The 15179-nt window shown below is 46.2% G+C and overlaps 1 long non-coding RNA gene and 1 pseudogene across 1 annotated transcript; one reads left to right on the top strand and one right to left on the bottom strand.

The window, feature by feature from the left end:
* Positions 1-6635: 6635 nt before the first annotated feature.
* Positions 6636-7098, bottom strand: LOC103655806 (uncharacterized). Its single transcript, XR_002268853.1, has 3 exons — positions 7084-7098; positions 6792-6977; positions 6636-6711 (listed from the first exon to the last, which is right to left on the bottom strand). It is a non-coding gene; the product is annotated as an uncharacterized lncRNA (long non-coding RNA).
* Positions 7099-13359: 6261 nt separating this feature from the next.
* On the top strand, positions 13360-14673 carry LOC103654362 (probable F-box protein At2g36090; annotated as a pseudogene).
* The last annotated feature ends 506 nt before the right edge of the window (positions 14674-15179 follow it).

Raw genomic sequence — 15179 nt, 5'->3', positions numbered from 1 at the left:
AGAAACCTTCAGACATACGCCTGAAGGTATTCTTCGTGGTCCTGGGTACACTGGAATAAAGCTTGTGCAGTAACTGGCTTCGTCTGAAACCCTTGGAAGCTGGTTATCAACATATCCTTCAGCTTCTGCCAAGAGGTGATTGTCCCTGGCCGAAGAGAGGAGTACCAGGTTTGAGCGACACTCTTTACGGCCATGACAAAAGACTTTGCCATGACTGCAGTATTGCCACCATACGAAGATATGGTTGCTTCATAGCTCATCAAGAATTGCTTCGGGTCTGTATGACCGTCGTACATGGGGAGCTAGGGTGGCTTGTAAGACTGGGGCCATGGTGTAGCCTGCAATTCTGTTGATAGAGGAGAAGCATCATCAAAAGTAAAATTTCCATGATGGAAATCTTCATACCAGTCGTCCTCATTGTAGAAGCCCTCCTGATGAAGCTCTCTGCGCGGAGGCCTTCGGTTTTGGTCATCTTGAACAAGATGACGAACCTCTTCCGAAGCTTCATCTATTTGCCTCTGAAGGTCAGCTAGACGAGCCATCTTCTCCTTCTTTCGTTGCACATGTTGCTGAAGCATCTCCAGGTTTTGGATTTCCTTATCCAAGTCGTCCTCCGGAGGCGTTGGACTGGTGGCCTTCCTCTTCTGGCTTCGGGCCTCCCTAAGAGAAAGGACGTCCTAATTGGGGTCCAGCGGCTGCAGAGTGGCAGCACCTGTTGCTGAAGCTTTTTTCGGTGGCATGACGAAGGTGATGCTTGCCGAAGGTGTTCAAAGCTCAAGAAATGGAAGTGAGTTCACCGGAGGTGGGCGCCAATGTTGGCGACTTGTTCTCAAATGCTATGAATTAAGAACAAGGCAACATAAAATGTTAAATATCAAAGCTCTTCGTCCTTCGAAGCATTATTTCCCCTTGGATATAATGGATTTCGAACGAAGGTTATGAAGGTCACACCTTCATAATCATAATAAAAGATAAGAAAGATTATGCATAAATCACGGAAAATAACATGATTACTTTGAACATTATTATTAATTTATTTCTATTTATTTTACTTGTATAAACGACAACAAATTACAAATGTACCTTCGGCTTGAAGGAAAGTAAGGGTACAAGCGTGATGCCAATGCCAAGTCAGTGTCTCCAGTACGGGAGTACTGCTCATCTATTTATAGGCATGGGACGCAGCCCATGTAAAATTACATTAATGCCCTTTGCTTTTATCAATAACTCTATAGTAATTCTCTGAAGTCTAATTTGGCTTTTCATCTTTAAGTCGGTTCCCCTTTTCTGCTGTCATGCCGAAGCTTTTCTGCACATAGCTTCGTGACCGTTTCATCCTTCGTCATGATCGTCTTCCATTTCAGTCAAGCTTCGTCTTGACCATGCTCTTGTATACCCGCAACCTGATTCCGAAGATACCTGCTCGCATACTTGGAAAACATTGTCAAATTATGTTTTTGAGGACCTTCGGAAGCCGAAGGCCCCCAACAACAATATAACACACATTTGTATATATAAGTTATCGAGCTATTATATGATCACGTTGCAACGCACTGGCACTGAGCTAGTTAGTTATAATCCACAAGCGCACCGATTCACGTTGTAGCCTTTCACCTAAGACTATTCCAGGGTATCAAGATCCATAAGAAAGCGATAAGTAAAGAAACACATACTAACAGAATCGATTGATAAATGAAGCTAGAGTGTAAAATGCACAATAAGGTAGATCAGGCTTTCTATTTCAAGGATACACACTTAACTTCCTAAGTGTACTAGTGTCCTCGACCTTGCTGTCGCGCTGGGCCCGCCTATCGGTGCCACCCCATGTCCCTCGGTCCTTAATGATGTGTTTGGTTAGGGAGTCAATTAGAATAGGGCGGCTCCATTCTAGTTTCTGAGAATGGAGCCATTTCATTATATGTTTGGCAAGCAGAACAAAAAATGCTCCATTTTTGTTTAGTTGAGAGCAGAATAGAGTAGAGTCGCTCCGTTCATTGTTTGGTTGGAGAGCCAGCTCCATTCATTGTTTGGATGGAGAGCCAGCTCTATTTATTGTTTGGATGAAGAGCCATATGAGTATAGGTGTATATTTGGGTCGGGCCTGATGGGCTAGCCCGAAGCACGAAAAAAGCACGGCCCAGGCACAACACGCCTCGAAATATTTTAGTGCTGGGCCGGCACGGCCCGATATATCGGGTCGGGTTTGGGCTGAGGTCGCGGCCCATGGGCAGGCACGAGCACGGTCCGTTTAAGGCAGGCACGAAATGGCCCATATAGAGGCACAAAAATACCTATATATTTATTAAAACCACACTCCATTCCACACTTTCATGTACTTGTTAAAGAACACAAAGATAGAGATGATGCTAGTTAGATGTTTGTTGTAGTTTTGAATTAGAGTATGTGATGTAATTTTACTTTTGTTATGAGTATTAGATAATGAACTGAACTTACGAACTCTGTATAGAGCTGATTATACTCTTTTTCCTCTTAACAAAATGATTTTTAAATGAGGTATTCATTGCATAGCTCTGGTAACTTAATGCAAATATTAAGTTTGTTTTTGGTCAAATTTATTTGTCTTATCTTTTTTTTTGTTTTATTAAATTTGTTTTGATTTTAGGGCTTTGATGTGAATTCTTGGTCTTGATGTGAATTTCAGGCTTTTTATAATTTTGAACCACCCGAAATGAGCCCGACACGTTTAAGCAATTACGTGCCAGGCCGAGGGCTAGGCCCGGGACACGGCCCGAAATTCAAACGGATCGGGCTGGGCCAAAATTTAAATGGGTCGGCCCTTTTCAGGCTTGGGCGGGGCTGGACGGTCCGAATGTACACCTAGTGGAGGGAAGGAGGGAGGAAAACGCTCGCATCCAGTAGTTTTATTGGAGCGAGAGCGTCACAAATATTTACCATATATAAACTTCAGGAGCCGCTCCAATCCTATTTCGTTGGAAACCAAACATTAAAAAAACAGTAATGAAAACGCTCCATTCTCGTCCGCTTTTCAACCAAACACAACCTAAGTAGGAGGATCTGAACTCCGCGCGTGCCCCGACTCCTCACACGCCCAGGCACTCCGTAGTTCCACTGCTCTGCACGCTGCACATCGTCGTTGCACGTCGTCGCTGACAAGCCAGTGTTCCGCACCACTGATGAGTCCCCGGTATTTCCATTGCTTTGGTAAGCACCGCCCGATAGGGATGTACCCCGAACACGCAGAGTTCTTACCTTCCCGACTTCACGTTCCCTCTGCTCTGCTCCCGCTTAGCCCCTCTCCTGGTGCAGGTTTGGAGCTGCCGCAGTGACATCACTGTGTCCCCGTCGATTAGACCTTGCCAAAGGCGTGCCCGTCCCCGCTGCGCATCGCGCTCCCGAGTGAGAACCCATGACCGCAACCTCTTACACCTTGTTTGAGCTGCACCAGTGAGGTTAATTGCTCATCGGAGTCTTCTAGCGACAAGGTCGCCGCACCCTCGCGCCTCTGCCTACCTACTCATCAAATAAAGAGGAACAAGGCGGTGCGATGTAGGCGCCGCTACCAGAGAAGAAGGTGTCGAGCGGGGGTGGTTCTGGATGGGGACGCGGCGCGTCCGTTCTGCATCATCATCGGCGGGCAGCACCTCGTCTAAGGCTGTGCTACGTCCCTTTATCATTACGGTGGGAAGAGTCCAGAAGCGTTGCGACGATGGGAGTTGTTGAGGCAGCCAGACCGATTATGCTCGTTTGATGTCAATCTAATAACTCTTAAAAATCGCGATGACGTGGATGGGCTAGTAGGCGCTGTTTCCGTCCGCCTTTAATAACTAGTTGGATGCCCGTGCGTTGCTACGGAGATCATATAAATCTTTAGGTGGTGCGGGGGCAGGGGTGGCAGTGGTCGTAGCGCCGAAGCCGCGAGGAACGGGGGCAAGGGGTGTCAAGGGGGGCACGGTATCGCGGGTGTGCACTCATACTTTTGAGTCTTAATATGATATCCATAGTATCGCAGGTGTGCACGCCTAGTTAATTGCCCATGTGTTGCTATGGTTTCTATATATCATATAGACATACTTTTTAAAATAAGATAATTATTCAAACATGTTCCAAACTTTTACAATGATGTGTGTTATGTGTATGTCAGTGTGTTGCTATGGAGTCAATATATTATAATAAGATATATTGAGATGCAAAAGCCAAGTGTAGAATGAAGCACCACACCATAGGAATTTGAAAAGTCACTGCTCCAAACCTTGTGAGCATCGGAGGCACGCACACCATTGGGCAAGGGGCCCTAATTAGATCTTAGAAGCATTGATCATCCCAAATATTATCAGACAAATGAACATCACAAAAAATGGCCTTCACCTAGGGGTACAGATAAACATATTTTTTTTAACAATTTACCAAGGTTACCATTTTAGAAAAGTTAAGTCTGTTAAGTCAACCGCCTGACAAACAAAGCCAGTAGAAGTAAAAAAGCCAGAGGTTTTACTTAACTTCTGCATACTACACTTTGATGACGACTTTTCCAACAGGTCTCTGAAACCGAATAAGCCCTGACCTTACCTCTTCCCCTTGCATCTTCTTTTACAACACCTTATTGGTTCAAAATACAAGAAACATGTATTAAACAATTGTGTGTCGTGTAGACAGTAAGATAACAGTCACATAATTCCAGCCTGAGCTCCAGCTCAAAAATCATCAATTCACACAGACAAGTGGCAGCATGGTCCAAATAGGTAAATAAACAGCAAACCATAGTGTTAATAACTGAAACTGCAACATCACACAATCAAGACCAAACCTTCATGAATTAGGGGGGGGGGTGAAACATGGCACCCAAGAACTCATTGGCAACGGTCTCCTAGGTGAAACTGGTGCATCATAGTAGTAGTGAAGAGAAAAGAGGTATTGGTGAAATACACGTCTTGAAAATTATAAAAATAAGAATATAAACTATAAAGGTTCTAGGGAAATGGATCAAGGTACAGTCCAAATCTAGGTACAATGTACGAATAATCAGAGTTAGTAAAACTTGTGATGCATACATCTCACCAAAGGAGCCTAGAACTGTACATGAAAGAACAAAGTGGTACTATATTAGCTAATCATGGGACTTGAACCGAATTAGCTTTCTGCACTGAGCCTGCTTGAGTAAGCACAGGGATAGATTGTTCTGATTCATCATAAACACCATGGTTGTTTGTTGAATTATATGAGATGATCAAGTTGAAGTTGCCCTGATCAGAGAACCCAAGAAGTCATAAGTTGTAGGTAGATGAACCACATATTAGAGGTCAACCAGTAGAACTTAGTTAGAATAACTGACTGAGAGCACAAAGATTCAGAAACATAAACTGCAGCAATTTCGTCGGTCTCTTATGATCATTATTTCCTTGGTAATAACCTCTATATAATTCATCATTAATTAGACATGAACTGTCCCGCTAGAGAACTAATCCTTCTGTGCATCGTACATCTACTCCAAGTTCAAGTAAGCATTAGTGATAAGTGAAATGTCTTCAATCATTCGTATGTGATTGTCCAGCCACCATGTCCTTGAGCACAAGCGTGTCCAGATAAGGTTAGTTCATCAGTAAGGAAAAGATGGCATGTTGCTCAATTTGAGGGTAGCTTCCCAGAGTAAGAGACTCGAGTCTCTTGGCATACTGCACAAGGGCTCTTAGAGACGCCTTAGTGATGGACAAGCACCCTTCGGTATGGAGGAACTTCAGGTTTCTGCATTGCTTAGCATCCTGAGAAAGACCACCATCACTGATTGAAGACTATAACATAATGAGATTTTCTAATGCAGCGCAGTTTGAAGCAATGATCCTGACATCTTTATCCGTGAGAGAGGGATAGTCGTGCAAACAACAACTCCAAACAAAGAATTATAGATAAAATGTAGTGCAACATATACCTTTACTAATTATATGAATGCTACATAAAAGATACCCAAAGGAAATCCCAAACTCCAAAATTATGTTTAACAATCCTAAATAGGAACTTTCGTTTGCATAAATAGCATGTACCACCTACTGCAAACATATAGCATTTTCTAAGTGTGTTAGTCACTATCCAAAAAATAGAAATCCTACTTTTGTTTCATTTTTCTCATTCGACTAAATGGACAACTTGGACCAAATGATTTGATAATAAATGAACAGCTTGGACCAAATGGAGCATTTACAGCAAAATATGAATGATAAACTCCAGGTGACAAAATATCAATCATTTAGAAGTGATATTTTCAAGGCAAAGCAAAAACAAGCAGACAAACAGCCACAAGTGAACTTAGTGTAACCTTACTTCTGATTGTAGCTAAGGTAAACCAGGAAGCTATATAACAAGATAGCAAACCTGAATACGGGCTCCAGATTTGGTCTGCATGGACTTTATAGTCTCACCACCCTTCCTAATAATCAGTCCCACCTAAAAAGAAACAGACAAAAATCAGAAGTAGAGGAAAAAACAACATGGGTAAGGAAATCACACAACACAGTCTGTTGATTGATATAAAATTGACAAACAGGCACCCATACACATGCCAAATACTTGTGGTAGCATGATAAAGTGTAGTTTCGTATGGTAAGGCAAACCCTTGTCCAAATAGAACAAGGTGTATACCTTGTTATTAGCAATTTTCATCTGGTACGTCTCAGCACCTTGTTGTGTTGCATTGTATTTCCGGCCTCCAGATCTAGCACCGGATGACCCAGCATCGGCCTGGGATGCAAGATCAAATATTGTAACATAGATGAAAAATGTAGAACAAAACAAAAGGTTGTGAGCATAATGAGTAATACCTCTGCCAGAACTTCTTTGATCAACTGTTCAGCTTTGCTTATCTGCTCAGGTTTGCCAGAAAGCTCAACTTGCCTTGTCAGTGCACCAGGTTCAGCTTCATGGTCTCTTGTGACTTGAATCTTTGCTCCTGATTGAAGTTGGATATACCTAATAGTTTCCCCAGCTTTTCCAATGATAACACCAACCTACAGCAAGTTGACAATAGTGCCAGTTTAAAAGATTACAAACATCACACTTCTGGATGCACTTTCTAAATTCAGTGACAGAAAACAGAATGAACAAAAAGCTTACCCTTCCATTTGGATTTTCAATCTTTTTGCTTGTACCCTGATATCCACCATAATAGGATTACTGAGGTGCGCTGCTCTGAGAAGATAATTGTGGGATAGAGGCCCCATGCCCTGATACAGAAACAGCAACATTCTGAATTCATTTGCTATCATCGAAATTTATGGTGATTATTGAATTATGAACTATGAAAAATAACAAATTTAAATTCGTGTGGATCATGAGTCATGGTAATGAAAGGGATGCATGTATAAACACAAAAAGCAACAGCTTCACAACATGCTAACTTCACAATTTAAGATTGAATGAACATACTATTTTAAGACAGTGGATACAATCAGACTCTAGTTAAGACATGCTAATGAGCTGGGATGCAGCAACAGTTTGATTTTGCGTTGATGCCACATTAAAAAGAAAAAAGGCAGCCAAACAAAGGTATTAAACATCTGCATATACACCATGTGTGAGCAGATAAATGAATCTTATGGTTTTGTAAGATCACAATAATAACTGATATGTTTCTTGCAAGTCTATCTAGAAAATGGCATGTTGTGAAAAAAAACTACACAATAATGTCAACAAATACAAAAAAATAACTCATGCAGATGAAAATTGTTTCGAAAATGGCATGTTGTAAAAAAAACTACACAGTAATTGCAATGAATACAATAAAAAATCTAACTCCTACAGATGACAACTATTTTAGGATTTTTCTAGACTTCCCCATGAGGTAGAGCCGTAGAGCGTGTAAAACTAACAAACCCACGAGGAGCTAGTAAAACTAACAAAAAAAAGTGGAGAACACTGATTGACTTGGACTTCAATAGTCCTCGCCGCCGAGCATATCATCGAATAACAAAAAAACCATGATTGACTTGAATTCATTTGCTATCATCGAAATTCCGAACAGATGTCCTCGCCGCCGAGCAGCATGCCCGCCGCCGCCGCCCTGGAGCAGGCAGCAACACGCGGAGAATAAAATGGGAATGGTGAGACCGGAGACAAAATGCAACCTTTAATTTGGTGGCGAGGCAGCCGCTGGGTAAAAATGGCACCTTTGGGTCTCGCTCTGCTGCTGCTGGTGCTGCTGGATCAGGAAGCTGAGGCTGACGCCTCCCTTGGGCGACAGCGAGAAGGGGTACGAGGACGCCATGAGCTGCTGCTGCGTCGGCGGCGTTGCGGCCAGGGCCTTGGCGCGCATGATGGCCATCTCCCGCTCCGCAGCGTCGTCCTCGGGCACGCCGTGGAAGAAGCGTAGAGGATATGTGCTAATTAGGAGCACCATGAAACTGGGGATATGTGCTAATTAATTTTGTGAGTCGTTATAAATAGATATGGTACCTCAGGTCCAGAAGAACCGATCAACTCAAAAGTTTCAAGGTCCCAAAATTTAACATTATTATCAACTGAACCTGCAAAGGTTTTGAAAAGGACAACATGGAATATGTTACTTAGATCTACAGGTGATGTACAAATAAGAATCATGAGGGAGTAATAATGAACACTCTTTTAAGAAGCAAGAAACCTTTCAGAAACCAAAAGAATATAGAATATAAAATAACTCATATCGTTCAGAATTTAACACTCTTTTAAAAACATTCCAACCAAACATGGATACAATAATAATGAACAAACACAATACATCGATAAGTATCAACCGATCCCTTACTAACTTTTAGCAGGAAGCTGTTTGCACTCAGATGCTAATAGGTAGTTAGATAGTGAGTTGAAGATGCATATGAATTATTAGCACATATTAGCAACTCCAAATCTGCTAATGAAACTAATAACAGCCCTTCAGGTCCTTCAACAAATAATTAGCAGGTCCATTTAGACCCACTCATATAAATTTTAACTGCTAAATTTTAGTGCTAATGGATCTAGACATGCCCTTATTAACAAAGGAAATGAAGAAGCAACACGAATTGAAAAGTAACGCCTTCTTCAGTTTCATGGGTCCATATTTGATACATATATATGAAATGCAGTACGAAATTTGTAGGGAAATTAAACATGACATGACCAAAGGTCTCCACCTAGATAATATTTCAGAGTGTTTGGTGGTGTGAAGGCCGCTTTTACTTGAACGATGATTTGGACCAGGTAACCTAGAGCCATGACCCATGAGCGATGAAATTCGTGACATGGCAAGCTGAAACAATTCATAAAATAGTTATTCTTCAAATAAAGTTTTTTTATAAGTCCTTAACATGCAGCTAACCCACTTCAACGTGTTCTTTGTCAAAAAAAATTAGTAACACATGGCTTTTATATTTTAAGTGAGGCAATTTACTCTGCCCCTGGTTCTTAATTGTATCTGATTCTTTCTTGTTTACAAACCTAGAAGATGTGTGAGATTAGGAAACCACGTGTTACCATAATAAAAAAAAACAGAAGTATCACTGTTCTTATGACAAAATCATATGCATCTATCTGTAGTTCCGCCACAGATGCAAGCAGACCGTGGAGATGAGGTGACCAGGCAATAGCTTTGACAACTGTTGTGTGCTCAGTCTACTTCAGTACTGGTTGTACTGAATGTGGATTCCAAACAAAAAGTTGGACAAGGGGGAAATATTAGCATGGGAAAATAGAAATGCAGAATCCTAAGAACAGTGCATTCAAAACTAACAGGAACATATGGACAGGCATCTTACTCCATTGTCATTGCCTCTGGATGCAAGCTGACGATTGTCATAAGACCACTTGAGTCCACAAACCTGGAAGATGTGTGAGATTAGGAAACCATGTGTTACCAGAATAAAAGAAACAACCACCTCGGAGGAGAGCGATGGGGGCGGGGGTTGTTGAGAGCACGGGGAGCAGATCGTCGGTGCTTACCGACTCGCCAGATCCACGTCGTCCCGTCCTGCGCGCCAGGGTCACGCCGCGCGGATCCGCTTCTTGGGTGGCAGGACGTGCGCGGCGGGATTCGTAGGGGCGTGCGCGGCGAGCGTGCGGAGGACGGGAGGCCGTTGCGGGTGCGGGCCTTGGAGCGAGGGTTTCGCGGCGGCTGCGGCGCGGGCGTGCGGAGGACGGCTGGGCGGTGCGGGAGGCAGTTGCGCGTGCGGGTAGGGAGCGGGGGCAGTCTACACTGCCCCCTTAATAGTTAGTACAGAAAAGATCAACTTCAGTGGAATTAGCACATGGTACACATTTTTTCAGAAGAATGCTTGATGATAATAATAGCTTAAAGGATCTGTATATAGGAGAAATCAGGAAAATGGTTAGAAAATTTCTGAATGAAAAACATTGGATCTAAGAAAAATATACCAATTCTAGAGTAACAACTTATTTTTGTGGGCAGCGGAAACGTATATAATATATGGGCATGCTAGTTCATCCAAGGGCACATAATTAAAAACAGAAAAAAATACTGACCCACATGTCATAAGCATGCTATTTATTTGGTCGGATATTACCTTTTTGCGAGTATTTCCACCTGGGTGGCAATATTATTAAATGTAGCCATCCTCTTCCGTAGGCGTAGCAACCTTATAGAACTCTCCATTCTATTAAAAAGATTCAGTAAATCCTTGTGCCTGACATTGTGAACAGGAAAGACAAGGTGAATGATCTGTAGGAAGCACACATATACATGAGATATTGAGATGAAAATAAAAAGGAACAATTGGATCTATACCATTAAAAGATCCAAACTTTAGATATATACCATGGACCCACGTGTCATTGACTCATGTGGACCCACATGTAAGTGAGATAGTAATGGTATGGATCTAAAGTGGTGATCTTTTAATGGTATGGATCCAAATTTCCCAAATAAAAATGGATCACTTCTCCAGAAGTTCAATGCTTCTTGATCTCTGAGATCGGTTCATGCCTGCGAAATACTGTCATTATAGTCTTCATCATCTATGTCACCCTCATCTTCCAGGAACTGATTTGCAAATCTATCTTTGTACCTCTCTGCAAGTAAATTCCTTGCCAACGAACTCACAACAACCCATTTGCTTCTAGATTCAAGCTTCTCTGGAGTGGGTGATTCAATTTTGCTTCCAGCATCTTCTGTGTCAACTTTCAACTTGTGCACAGTTGCAGGACTACTCGAACCATCATCATTAGACACTTGCGGTGATCCTTTCTCAAGGGCAAGCTGAGTAGCATCCCCCTCACTCATTTTCAGGTCACTGCACTACAATAATGGGATCATAAGTAATATACTCTAAACAAAATCAAACAATATTCATAGAAGTACATGGGTGAACTGCAGACAGTAGCACGGTACAACTAATGAACAAGTCAACTGAGGGTGAAAATTTCAGTCTCAGTGCTACTCCAAAAAAGCAACATGCGATCTTCTTGCAGTGAAAGAAGTGGAACTTAAACGACAAAGAAACTACAGATCAAACCATTACAAATGTTGGTGAATAAGAATTGACATTTCAAAGCCTCTCAAAATCTGCAGCTTGATGAATGAAAAATCTAACCTCTCCAAAATAACGTTGCAACAATCGAGTTCTTTTTACAATGGGTCATTGTCAACAGCACACTCGTGGTGCAGTAGACCAACAGAAAGGAATGCCATGCAAAGGATGCAATTCAAAATAGATCACCTAGCAAGCTATCTAATTAGACTCGAGGCAAGCAAGCATACTAAACAACAGGTGCTACTGAAGATATGACAACTACACCTATTTATGATATTTTTTATTATGAGAAATGATGTTTTATTTCTTAAATGCTTCGGATGTCTGTAGTGTGGAGTTACCATTTAGTGAAATAAATGCAGTATCTACTGCATTTGGCAATGCACACCGTTGCACCGGCAGTTTCTCGGCCCATGCGCCATCCTCCATCTAGAAGGCATTCATCGCTCAGGGAACACCACAAAGACACGAATTTTCTTCAGCGAAAATCAGAAATACAAAACGGTAAACCAAATCCCTAAGATCTTCTCTAGGCCATGTGCGATTTGATTCTGCAAGTAAGAGGAGGAAACAGGAGTGAGATTTTGGAGGGCAGGAAGGGGATTACCTTGCTCTTGAGGTCTCATGGAGGTGAGAGACGAGGGAGGTGAGGTGGTCGACGACGGCAACACTGCTCTCGATGGAGGCCGCGGAGGCAGAGGAGAGGACGACGACGATCTCCTTCTCGGCGAGGCGGTGGTTCACACGTCGAGCAGATCTGCGCGAGATGAGCACGACGAGTAGATCCGCACAAGGCAAATGAAAAGCAGAAAAAGTCGGCGCGTCCACCTCCACCGTGCCCGTTGTGCCCTTGCTGCCGGACATACTCAGCCGCTTCTTCAGCCACGTGACCGTGGGGGTCTCCGGCGGCAGGAAGCGCCCCGACGCGGACGACGACGTTGGAGGCGCCACGTCTGGGAGCCGTTCGGGAGGCTGTTGCGGGAGCAAGGTCGGCGGCGCGTGCGGGAGGCAGTTGCGTGGGAGCGGGGGGTTGCTGGCGTTGCGGGAGCGGCGGTTTGGCGGGCGTGCGGGAGCGGGGGCAGTCTACACTGCCCCCTTAATAGTTAGTAGAGATAAGGAAACATCTCGTAATATATCTCATGGTGCACCGTCGGTATACCAAACACTGACAGCAATCGAGCAGTCAAGATGAACGCGCAGAGTAATCTAGAATTGTTCCAGAATATGGCCTGGCATGCCATCTAGACAGTCAGTGAGAACAAGCAAGCAAGCAAAGTAGGAAGAAGTAAAAGACGAAACAAGTCTGGTCCAACGTCGTACTAACGTAACAAGCGTGACATGTCAAAACGGCAGCGCGTGGCTCCCTGGTCAGCGACCATGTATCGTATTGCTATGGACTGGACGTATATGGTCGCCCGGCCCCCAAGCCAAACAGCGGCGCGGCCGAAACCATCCAAACCACACACGGATTTGAAAGTTGAAACCATCCAAATACTGGTGCATGTCAACGCAACATTGCATGCCGAACACAAACGCGGTCTCGATCACGGGCGGCGGGTAGGACATGGAGCCTCCGATCCTTCCTTCCGCCGATGCGACACGGTCTGCCATCACAGACCACAGCCGGAGCCGGCGGCGGGCCGGACGACGGCTGCTGCCTCCTCTGTAGCTAGCAGACGGCGACGCCCGAGCCGCCCGCCATGGCTACGTGCACCTGCAAGCTTTTGCCTTTTTTATTACGACGGGGAGAGACCAGTGTACCACTAGGCAGCCTTCGTCATCCACATCCACCTCGGCCAGTCAGCCTCAGCCCCAATCACCCTGGCTGACACGCCGGGCCGGTCAAAGGCCAGGCCGCCAGGGTCGACCCTCACCATACAGCCAGGCAGCCTACACATTTATAAATCAACGAACAAGCCAAGCCTGCACTGCATCCCTGATCCCTCCCTCCAACGCCGGAGGTCATCAGAGACAGACACCACAAAACCCTTTTCCTTTCCCCGGCCGGCCTCCCGCCACCGTTCTCATGGGCGTTGGCGCGATGGAAGCCTCTTCCCCGGCCTGCGACGACGCCGGCACGACCATCGAGGACCTCCCGGCGGACGTCCTCGCCCTCGTGCTCCGCCGCCTCGACGGCGCGTCTCTGGCGGCGGTCGGGTGCGCGAGCTCGGGGCTCCACGCCCTCGCCACCGACCCGGCCACGTGGCGGGCGCTCTGCCTCGCCATGTGGCCCGCCGTCCGCGACCTCCCCTGCGTCGACCACCGGGCGCTGTTCGCCGACGCCTTCCCGGTCCCGTGCCCCGTCTCCCCTCCCACTCCGCAGACCGCAGCCCCTGCCCGCGCGCCTCGTGTCGGCCGTCGACCTGCGCCACGCGGGGGGCTGCGTCCTGTCGTGCGTCGTGGACACGGATGCCGCCTCCGACTGGTTCCTGGGCGCGCCGTTCCGCGTCGCGGGGGCCTGCGTCCTGTCGTGCGTCGTGGACACGGATGCCGCCTCCGACTGGTTCCTGGGCGCGCCGTTCCGCGTCGACGTCGACGCGCCGCTGCATGAGGGCTTCGCGTCGTCGCCGGCCGCCGTCGCTCCGGTCGACCTCGAGCTCAGCTGGGTCCTCGTCGACCCGGCCACGGGCCGCGCGCTCGGCGCCGCCAGCCGCCGCGCCGTGTCCGTCGACCGCAAGTGGCTCACGTGGGACACCGTGGCGCGCTTCGCCGTCGTGATCGGCGGCGGCGTCGCGCTCGAAGCCGCCGTCACCTGCGACGTCGGCCAGTACGGCCACGTCCGGGAGGTCAGCCTGCGCGTCGAGGACGCCGACGGCGCTGGCGTCAGCGGCAGGGACGGGCTGGCCGCCGTCGCCGCCGCCATGGCCGCGCCCAGGCGGGGGTGCCGCGGCGCGGCGGAGGACGCGGCCAGGGCCAGGTACGAGGACTTCGTCAGGGGGAGGAGGGCGCGCAAGGAGTGGAAGGCCAGGCGCGAGAGCATCCTCGACCTCTGCTGCTCCGGCGTCGGGGCCGCTGCCTTCCTGGGCTTCCTGCTCATGCTCACGTTCCGGTGATGAGACAGTGCGGTTGACATGTACAGTGTAGTTCAGGGAATATTGTCAATATCATTGAAAGTCAACATCATATCTTCTTTGCCCTTCTATAATTCATTTTTTTCAGAAAGCGAAGTTTATAGGAAATAAAAAAATACATCAAACTTCTAGAATCCCAGTGTCGTAATTTGTCCACGCCAAGTAGAAGGATCTATTCTACTAGCGACACTCTGTATTCTATTTCTAGGCTCAAATGAAATTTCTACTAGCGACACTCTGTATTCTATATTTCTATCCCAGTGTCGTAATTTTGGCCCGTTTAACACGAAAAAAGTGGACCAAAAGCGGGCTAAGCGGGCTGAAAAGCACGTTTTAGTGCAAAAAAGCGGGCTTAACGTGCTTAGAGTTAAACGGGCCATGCTGGGCTAGCCCACCGTGCCTAGTTTCCTGTCCGAGCCCGGCCCGCTTATTCGTGCCGCTCGAGGGGATACCTAAATTACCACCTAACAAACGCACTCATAGAGAAAAAGACTAAACTCCCGAGGGGTGGCAGTTGAGCCACCTATAAAAGCCGAGGCATCCCCTCGAGCGGCTCTTCGCCTCGCCCGAGAACGACACTACTCATTATGTCTCGCCCGAGGTCGCCTCAGCCCAGTCCATCTCGCCCAAGCCGGTCTCG

Source organism: Zea mays, chromosome 4 (assembly GCF_902167145.1).
Source record: "Zea mays cultivar B73 chromosome 4, Zm-B73-REFERENCE-NAM-5.0, whole genome shotgun sequence".
Taxonomy (NCBI): Eukaryota; Viridiplantae; Streptophyta; class Magnoliopsida; order Poales; family Poaceae; genus Zea; species Zea mays.
Note: the sequence above shows the minus strand (reverse complement) of the source record. Positions and strands in the feature narration are given on the sequence as shown.